The sequence below is a fragment of the Sciurus vulgaris genome (assembly GCF_902686455.1).
Source record: "Sciurus vulgaris genome assembly, chromosome: 4".
NCBI classification, from domain to species: Eukaryota; Metazoa; Chordata; class Mammalia; order Rodentia; family Sciuridae; genus Sciurus; species Sciurus vulgaris.
Genome location: NC_136464.1, coordinates 89834337 through 89842948, shown reverse-complemented (window position 1 = coordinate 89842948; position 8612 = coordinate 89834337). Strand labels below are relative to the sequence as shown.

The 8612-nt window shown below is 39.5% G+C and overlaps 1 pseudogene across 1 annotated transcript; it reads right to left on the bottom strand.

Moving 5' to 3' along the window:
- Window positions 1–3363: 3363 nt before the first annotated feature.
- LOC306659673 (dual specificity mitogen-activated protein kinase kinase 2-like) lies at window positions 3364–7367 on the bottom strand (annotated as a pseudogene). The gene has a single exon. The product of its transcript is annotated as a dual specificity mitogen-activated protein kinase kinase 2-like (transcript).
- Window positions 7368–8612: the final 1245 nt, after the last annotated feature.

The following is an 8612-nucleotide window of genomic DNA, read 5'->3' as shown; positions in this document are numbered from 1 at the left end:
GATGTAGAAATGATTGGTTACAAGAGCTTTCACCCAATCAGTGAATTAATCACCTGATGGAATTAATGAGTGGTAACTGAAGGCAGGTGGAGTGTGGCTGGAGGAGATGGGGCATTGAGGCCGTGGCTTCGGGGTATATACTTGTATCTCACAAGTGGAGTCTATCTCTCTGCTTCCTAATCATCATGTGAGCTGCTTTCTTCTGCCATAATGATGTTCTGCCTCACTTGAGACCCTAGGAATGGAGCCAGCCTCCTATGGACTGAGGCCTCTGAAACCATGAACCCTTAAATAGACGTTTCCTCCCCTATAATTGTTCTGGTTGTGTTCTTTAGTCATAGCAGAGAGAAAGCTGACTAGAAAAGTAGCTGAGCTAAGATAAATGCTGCCTCACACTAATCTGCCATCTTGGATGTCCCCTGTGGTTCTATTTTTGAAAATATATCTTGTACCCAAAATTTAGCATTAATGAGTTTCTCAGAATAGAAATTGTGTGTTATAAATTTTGACCCAGATTCAATAAAAAGTGATGTTAATAACTCAAAATACTATAAAGTTTGAATTATTACAAAGTACATAAATGAATATTGGTTCAAAGAGGACCTATAAACTGTTGGTATTGAGTTGCTAAATAATCACAACCTCTATATTTATATAAAAGTATCCAAAGCTATATTCGGAATAAAATCCATAGCTTAAAAATGCTTTATTATTAAACAAAAAAAGAAAATAAGTGAATTTTAAATTAAATTAAAAAGTCAAAGTATCCTACAAAATAAAGAAAAACAAAAGAATAAATCAAATAAAAGCAGAAATTAATAAAATTAGGTATATACCCACACACATATATACACACATAAACATACACACTGACACATAATTTGAATGTATTCTGAATATACATAATATGTATCCAGAAAGTGTGTTTGCACATATGTGTATTAGTGTGTACATATGTGTATGTGAGTGTGTCTATACATAGATACACACACACACATATATACATATCTTAAGAAAACTTTTTTTGAGAAAAATAAAAGAAGGAATTATAATAAAATAAACATTTTGGAAAATTGCTGGAGAAAAAGAAATAGAGTCAAATATATAAACCAAAACAGTTTGGAAGCAGTTAAAATCACATATATATACAAGGGATTGAAATGGATGTACATTTGGAATTAGATGTATATTTGGAATTTTTGACAAAAGGTAGAATTCTATGAAATTAAACATTATCAGCACTGGTCAAAATGGAGGAGTAACCCAGACCAGATTTAAATTAGTGCAAGAAATTGAATTTTAAAGTCTACCTACATTTTCATCCTTAGCAGTTTTAGACTGTGTTTTTAGAATCTTACCAAAAGAAAAGAGAAAATAAATAACAAAAAAGGAGACAGAGAAAATAAAAGTTAATTTTTGGACTCATTAAATTTTCTATTGATGGGGAAATGAGAAGGAATTTTATTACTAGTTTTAAACATAATGCATAAACACCATTTTACGCCTAATAATTGAGAGTTTGAAAAATGGAATTCAAGTATATGTTAAAAAAAAGTATTAAGCAATCAGTAAGATTTTTACTTGTAAGGCAAGGAATCAAAAAATAATCCAACTATAAGGATGTCTTATGGTATATTAATAGATATAGTTACTTAAAATGGTTGCATAAAATCTAGCTTTAATACCTGTTGAGTTACATATGTTTGCAGATATTTTTAAGCCTCCCGTGTTGAAATTGAGAAATGAAATGGATTTTGAAACAGTGAGTAATAAAGCTCTGCCAGGTGAATATAAAATTGGATGCCATGGAGTTAAAATCACAAGAATGCGTGTTGACAGGAGATAGGTCAAACTGGGGAACATGAAACCAAACGTGTAAGAATGTAGATAACACACCAGACAACAGTACAGGAGTCTGCCTATGCTTTCAGCCTGGAAGCCTAGGTAATTCTCCAGTTGACCACATTTTTCCCCTTAATAATAACAATTGTTTTAATTAAGTTATGGCCACACTGACATTTTCTAATATGTATACTCAAAAAAAGGAAATAAATGTGGATATATATATATATATATATATATATATTTTTTTTTTTTTTTTTTTTTGTCCTGTGGATTGAACCCAGGGGCATTTACCCACTGAGACCCATCCCCAACCCTTTTTATTTTTTTTATTTTAAGACAGAGTCTTCATAAGTTGTTGAGGTCGGCCTCCATCTTGTGATCCTCCTGCCTCAGTCTCCCAGTCTCCTAAGTAGCATGCCACTGTGCTCTGATTGGAAAGATTTTTACTATAAGTTTTATGCAGACATTAAGCAGATTTTATGCAAATTGAAGGCATTAAAACTTCTATTATAAAAGTTTCCCAAAGGCTTTATGGATTCAAAATAATATTATGCACATCATTGTCATATATTCTTTAGAGTAGAAATGGTTTTGTTGAATATAAGTTTTTAAGTTGCTTAGTAGGACTAGTGTTTCAAGACACTGTTCAGGAATGATAGCGTAACTCTTCACCAAGTAATGTGCTGTTATAGGAAACTGACCACTAGATGGCGATGAGACATTGACAAGATAAAGCACCCTTTGAATTTACTCGGAAGACTGATGAATTAATTGTTGAAAGTGATTCACCAGTTGCTGAAAAGGAGTAGAACAATGCAGGGACTGTGCATAGACACTAACTTTGCACTATTAAAAGTGTGAAATGTATAGTACCCAAAATAAGAAATGTAACTACAACCCAGTGCAAGATAGAAGTCATACTTTAAAACAACCTGTGGAGCCAAAATTTCAAGTGGCCTGTGTTGGAATCCTAACTTCACCTTTGCTCATCAGTTTTCTCATCTGTGAAATGGGAATAATACATTGTAGGTTAACTGTGAAAGTTAAATACTATACTGGAAAACCACAAATGCTACTGCCTGCACACATATGCTTAGTAAATGTTACCTACTACCACTTTTTATTTCTTAATAAGAATTTTGAGAACTCAGAGTTCAAAAATTGTTATAAAACTATTAACCTTTTATGCATTGAGCTAGGAAAGAAAGAATCCGTTGTTATGTCTGGGTTACACCAAGTTCCATTAGAAAAAAAATATTATGAAACATAAATTTGTAAGGTCTATCTCAAGTTCTTACCAGGTTAAATGTGGGAAAATAGTTATAAGGTGAAAAACAAATGAGTATAATTAATGTAAAAAGATATATGCTATCCAACTGTTCTTGACTCTTTTTAATTAAAAAAATTTGCAATCATATATGAACAGCATGCCCTTTATTTATGTTTCTAAAGATTGAACCCCAGTGCCTCACATGTACTAGGCAAGCAGTCTGCCACTGAGCTGTAGGCCCAGCCCAGTTCTTTTTTTTTTCCTTTTTTTCTTTTTCTTTTTGCTTTTCCTCCCCCTGTTTTGTGTTTCGTTTTAAAACTCAGTAAGCAGGTTCCTAGACGGTGACAGGAGCAGTGTCCCTCCAGAGCCAGGTGGCAACCCAGGGGATGCGAGGACACAGATGTTCCTGGGGCAGGAGGGGCCGAAGGGCGGGCACAGATGAGATTGGCAGGTGGCCAGACGCCGGCACCCGGGGCCATCACACGGCAGTGCGCGTGGGTGTGCTGGGCTGTTTCAGACGCAGGTTCCTGCACAGCCAGCCAACGAAATCCACTTCTTCGGCCTCTGAGCGTTTGATGAAGGCGTGGCCCACGAGCATCTTCAGATCTTCGCGTTCTGCTGGGTTCTTAATGAGGCATTTGAGCACGGACTCCTGGAACTGTGGGCTGAACACACCACTGGGCAGCTTGGGAGGGCAGCTTGGGAGGTGGCTCATTGACAATGTAGTCCAGTCGCTGGAAGATGGCCATGGCCGGCCGGCTGTTCATCTCGTGACCACTGATGGGGCGCCCGGGGGGGGGGGGGGTCGAGGCCCCGGTGAGAGGCTGTGGGGCTCTCCTTCTGCACCATCGACCACGGGCCTGCCGAAGATGGCCTCCAACTCCTTGGCATCGGGCAGGGGGGGATGGAGTACCTTCCGATTGGCAGCTCCACCAGTTCAGGCCCATGCTCCAGAAGTCCGACTGCACCGAGTAGTGTGTGCCCTGCAACCGCTCTGGAGACACATAGGACCGCGTTCCCACAAAGGAGTTGGCCATGGAGTCAGTGAGCTGCCCGCTCACCCCTAAGTCACACAGCTTGATCTCCCCTCTGGAGCTGACCAGGATTTTGGAGGGTTTCACTTCCCCGTGCATGATCTGATGCTTTCCTCGAAGGTACGCCAGGCCCCGGAGAACCGCAATGCTGACCTTCCCCAGGATCTCTTCAGGAATCCGCTTGGCTTCCTTCAACACCTGTCCAGGGAGCCACCATCCACGTGGTCGGTGCAGATGCTGATCTCCCCGTCGCTGTAGAAGGCCCCATAGAAGCCCACGACGTACGGGAGTTGCACTCGTGCAGGACCTGGAGCTCGTGCAGGACCTGGAGCTCACGAATGATCCGGTTCCGGATGGCTGGCTTGATCTCCAGGTGGATCCGCCTTCTGGCCATCGTGAGGCCCGACTGCCTGTGCTGGACCTTGGTGACCATGCCGCCATTGCCGGCTCCCAGCTCGGAGAGCCTCTCGAAGTCTTCGTCCTTGAGCTCGCCAGCATTGGCTTTCTGGGTGAGGAAGGCCTCCAGCCGCTTCTTCTGCTGCTCGTCCAGCTCCAGCTTCTCCAGCTTCTTCTGCAGGTTCACCAGGTTTGCCTCTGAGGCGCCCTCCCTGGTGTGGGACGGGCCCTCGGCGATGGCGGGGTTGATGGTGAGCACCGGCAACACCGGCTTCCTCCGGGCCAGCATCCGGGCTCCGCTGGCCACGGCGCCTCAGCCCCTGCCCATAGGGGGCGGGCTGCGAGCGGGCGGTGCCTATGGGAGTTGGGGCTGCGGCCGCGGCCTAGGCCGGCGCGGGACGGCAAGGCAGAGGGAGTGGGGGACCAGGGCTGGGGCGCCTGGGGTGACGGGGCCGCCGCCATAGAGGCCCCAGCAGGGCTGCAGCCTGCAGCGGGACCCGGGAGGCCGCCCAGCCCAGTTCTTAACGCTTAAAAAAATGTAAATATTAGCTTTGACAATTGTGCTGGACTTATTATAAACACACGCACTTTTTTTTTAACTGACAAGGGATAGAATTCTGCATATTTTCCTTTCTTACTTTTCTTTTTCTTCTTTTTTTGGCTTTAGTTTATATTTTAGAAAGAAAATCTTTTTTTTTTCCAGAAACACGAACAAAATCCATTTTTAAAATGGTCATTTATGATTTTTTTTTTTTGAGGAATATAAAGTATATAGAGCATAACCTCTTTTATTCTCAGGCATGTTCTATTATTGTTGACTTATTAAAAGTAGCATTGTGAAACTGGATCACAGAGTTGCATATCAGTTTCCAGGTTAGCATTAATAACTCTGAGAAGCTTGTGCTATACTACCTTAATAATATATTAGTTGGTCTTCACCTTTATCAGGGAATGGTTCCATAACAGGGGCACAGCATTAAATGTAAACATAAGGTCCTGTTGGCTGAGGCTTGGGGTTGTGTTTTCTTCTGTATGCCATAACTTATTAGGTGAAACAGCATGTGTCTCCCCAAATATCTCTAAAAATGAAAACAGCAGGATTAGTGGTTTAAACAATTTGACAGTGCTGTATTTTATCCTGAGTTCACCACCTGAGGCAGAAATAGAGGTGACAGCATTCTGTTAAACATAACTTCTTCCCTTATCAGCTGATTTATGAATTGTGAATAAATGGACCTCTCCAAAATAACCTGTACTCTCTCTTCCCTGTACAGGCTGCCTATTCATGTATTTTTGCAGTGCCTAAAACCATAGTCTGAAAACTCCTTGACAAGTATATCATTTAGTTATTTAAAAGCAGAAGCATAGATAACCTTTTTATTTGGTGTAAGCATTAACCTGAGTGTTCAGATTTCAAAACATAATGAAGATATTGCTAAATCATCTCCCTAAGATGTGATGTTGTGCTTCAGCCTGAGCTGCAGACATAGATGCTTCCAGGATCTGGAAAACTCACTAGATTTTAGAAAAGATTATTTTGACATTTACTTTTAAAATAATCATTCTACTTTATATTCTTTAAAGAGACGTATGTTATGCTTCTGTTCTTAATGTAGTTGTCACCTATACGAGAGGCCCTTATATTGTCTTCTATCTTCTTCAATTTTATTTTCATCATTCTGGGATTTTGCTTGCATAGTTATATCACAGTGCTGTTTTGGGTTATTCCTATGTATAATTTTTCTTCTATTGTGGGTGAAGTTATCCAGATTTCATTCTCATTTGGATTGTTTTTCTTGTATAGATGTATTAGTTATATTTTTATATTGATTTTGTTTTCAGTTACTTTACTAAAATTTTATCTCCTCTTGAATTCTTCTGGGGGAGCCTTTAGGATTTTCTCAAAGAGGATCAGATATTCTGTAAAGAGGGATAATTTGATTTCTTATTTTTATTTCCTTGCCTTGTGTAATTGCTTTGACTAAAACTCCAGATGCTATTTTAGCAGGAATGATGAGCATGCACATCTTTTTCATGTTTGTTTTTAGAGGAAGTTCTTTCAATTTTTCACCATTCAGGATGCCATTGGCTTTGGATTTGGCATACATTGCCTTTGCAGTACTATAGCAAGATCCTGCTGTCCCTAGTTTCTTAAGACTTTTCTCATGAAGGACTCTTGAATTTTCTCAAAGATTTTTTTCTACATTTATTGAGAAGATCTTGAGATTTTTTTGTCTATGTTTCTCTTTGTGGTGAACTGCATTTATTGAATTGCATTTGTTGAACCATCCTTGATTTTTGGAATTAAACCAATTATATGATGTTGTATGATCATTTAAATGTGTTGTTCAAAATTGCTTTCAAGTATTTCATTAGGGTTTTTGCAAATATGTTCAAGAACATTATTAAATAAGTTTCTTTGTTAGTTTTTTCTTGTGCAGTTTTCCTATAAGGATGACACTGGTCTCAAAGAATGTGTATGCCAGTTTCCTCCCTTTTCTATCCCATGTAGTGTTTGAGAAGCATCAGTGTTAGTTCTCGTTTGATGGTTTGGTAAAATTCCGCCATGAATGTGTCTGTATCTTGGCTTTTGTTTTTGGAATGCTTTTTCATTAGTTCTTAAATAAAGTGGCATGCTATTGTTGTGTTTAGATTTCCAGTATCTCTTGATTCAATTTGTAGGTCATACCTGTCTAGAAATTTATCCATTCCTTCTATATTTTCTAATTTTTATAATGTAAGTCATCCTGATGGGCCCCTGGATTTCCCATTTATTGGCATTGCACTTCTCAAAACAGTCCTTAATGGTCCTCTGGATTTCAGAAATGTGTCTATTCTAAGATTCACATCTTTTATATGTAAATTTAAGGATTTGTATCTTCTCTGCTTTACCTTAATTTGGTTCAGGATTTATTGATCTTGTTTATCTTTTTTTTTTTATTGTAAACAAATGGGATACATGTTGTTTCTCTGTACATGGCGCAAAGGCATACCATTTGTGTAATCATAAATTTACATAGAGTAATGTTGTTTGATTCATTCTGTTATTTTTCCCTTCCCCCCACCTCTCCCACCCCTCTTTACCCTTTATACAGTGCTTCCTTCCTCCATACTTGCTCCCCTCCCTAACCCTAACTCTAACCCTAATACTAACCCTTCCCTCCCCCCCGTTATATGTCATCCTCCACTTATTAGCGATATCATTTGTCCTTTGGCTTTTTGAGATTGGCTTATCTCACTTAGCATGATATTCTCCAATTTCATCCATTTGCCTGCAAATGCCATAATTTTATCATTCTTTATGCCTGAGTAATATTCCATTGTATATATATACCACAGTTTCTTTATTCACTCATCAATTGAAGGGCATCTAGGTTGGTTCCACAGTCTGGCTATTGTGAATTGAGCAGCTATGAACATTGATGTGGCTGTATCTCTGTAGTATGCTGATTTTAAGCCCTTTGGGTATAGGCCAAGGAGTGGGATAGCTGGGTCAAATGGAGGGTCCATTCCGAGTTTTCTAAGGAATCTCCACACTGCTTTCCAGAGTGGCTGCACTAATTTGCAGCCCCACCAGCAATGTATGAGTGTACCTTTCTCCCCACATCCTCGCCAACACCTGTTGTTGCTCGTATTCTTGATAATCGCCATTCTAATTGGGGTGAGATGGAATCTTAGGGTGGTTTTGATTTGTATTTCTCTTATTACTAGAGATGTTGAACATTTTTCCATATGTTTGTTGATTGCTTGTACATCTTCTTCTGTGAAGTGTCTATTCATTTAATTAGCCCATTTGTCGACTGGATTATTTGAATTCTTGGAGTAGAGTTTTTTGAGTTCTTTATAGATTCTGGAGATTAGTGCTCTATCTGAAGTATGATTGGCAAAGATATTGTCCCACTCTGTAGGCTCTTTCTTCGCATTGCTGATAGTTTCCTTTGCTGAGAGAAAGCTTTTCAGTTTGAATCTATCCCAGTGGTTGATTCTAGCTTTTATTTCTTGTGCTATGGGAGTCCTGTTAAGGAAGTCTGATCCTAGACCAACAAGATGAAGATTTGGACCTACTT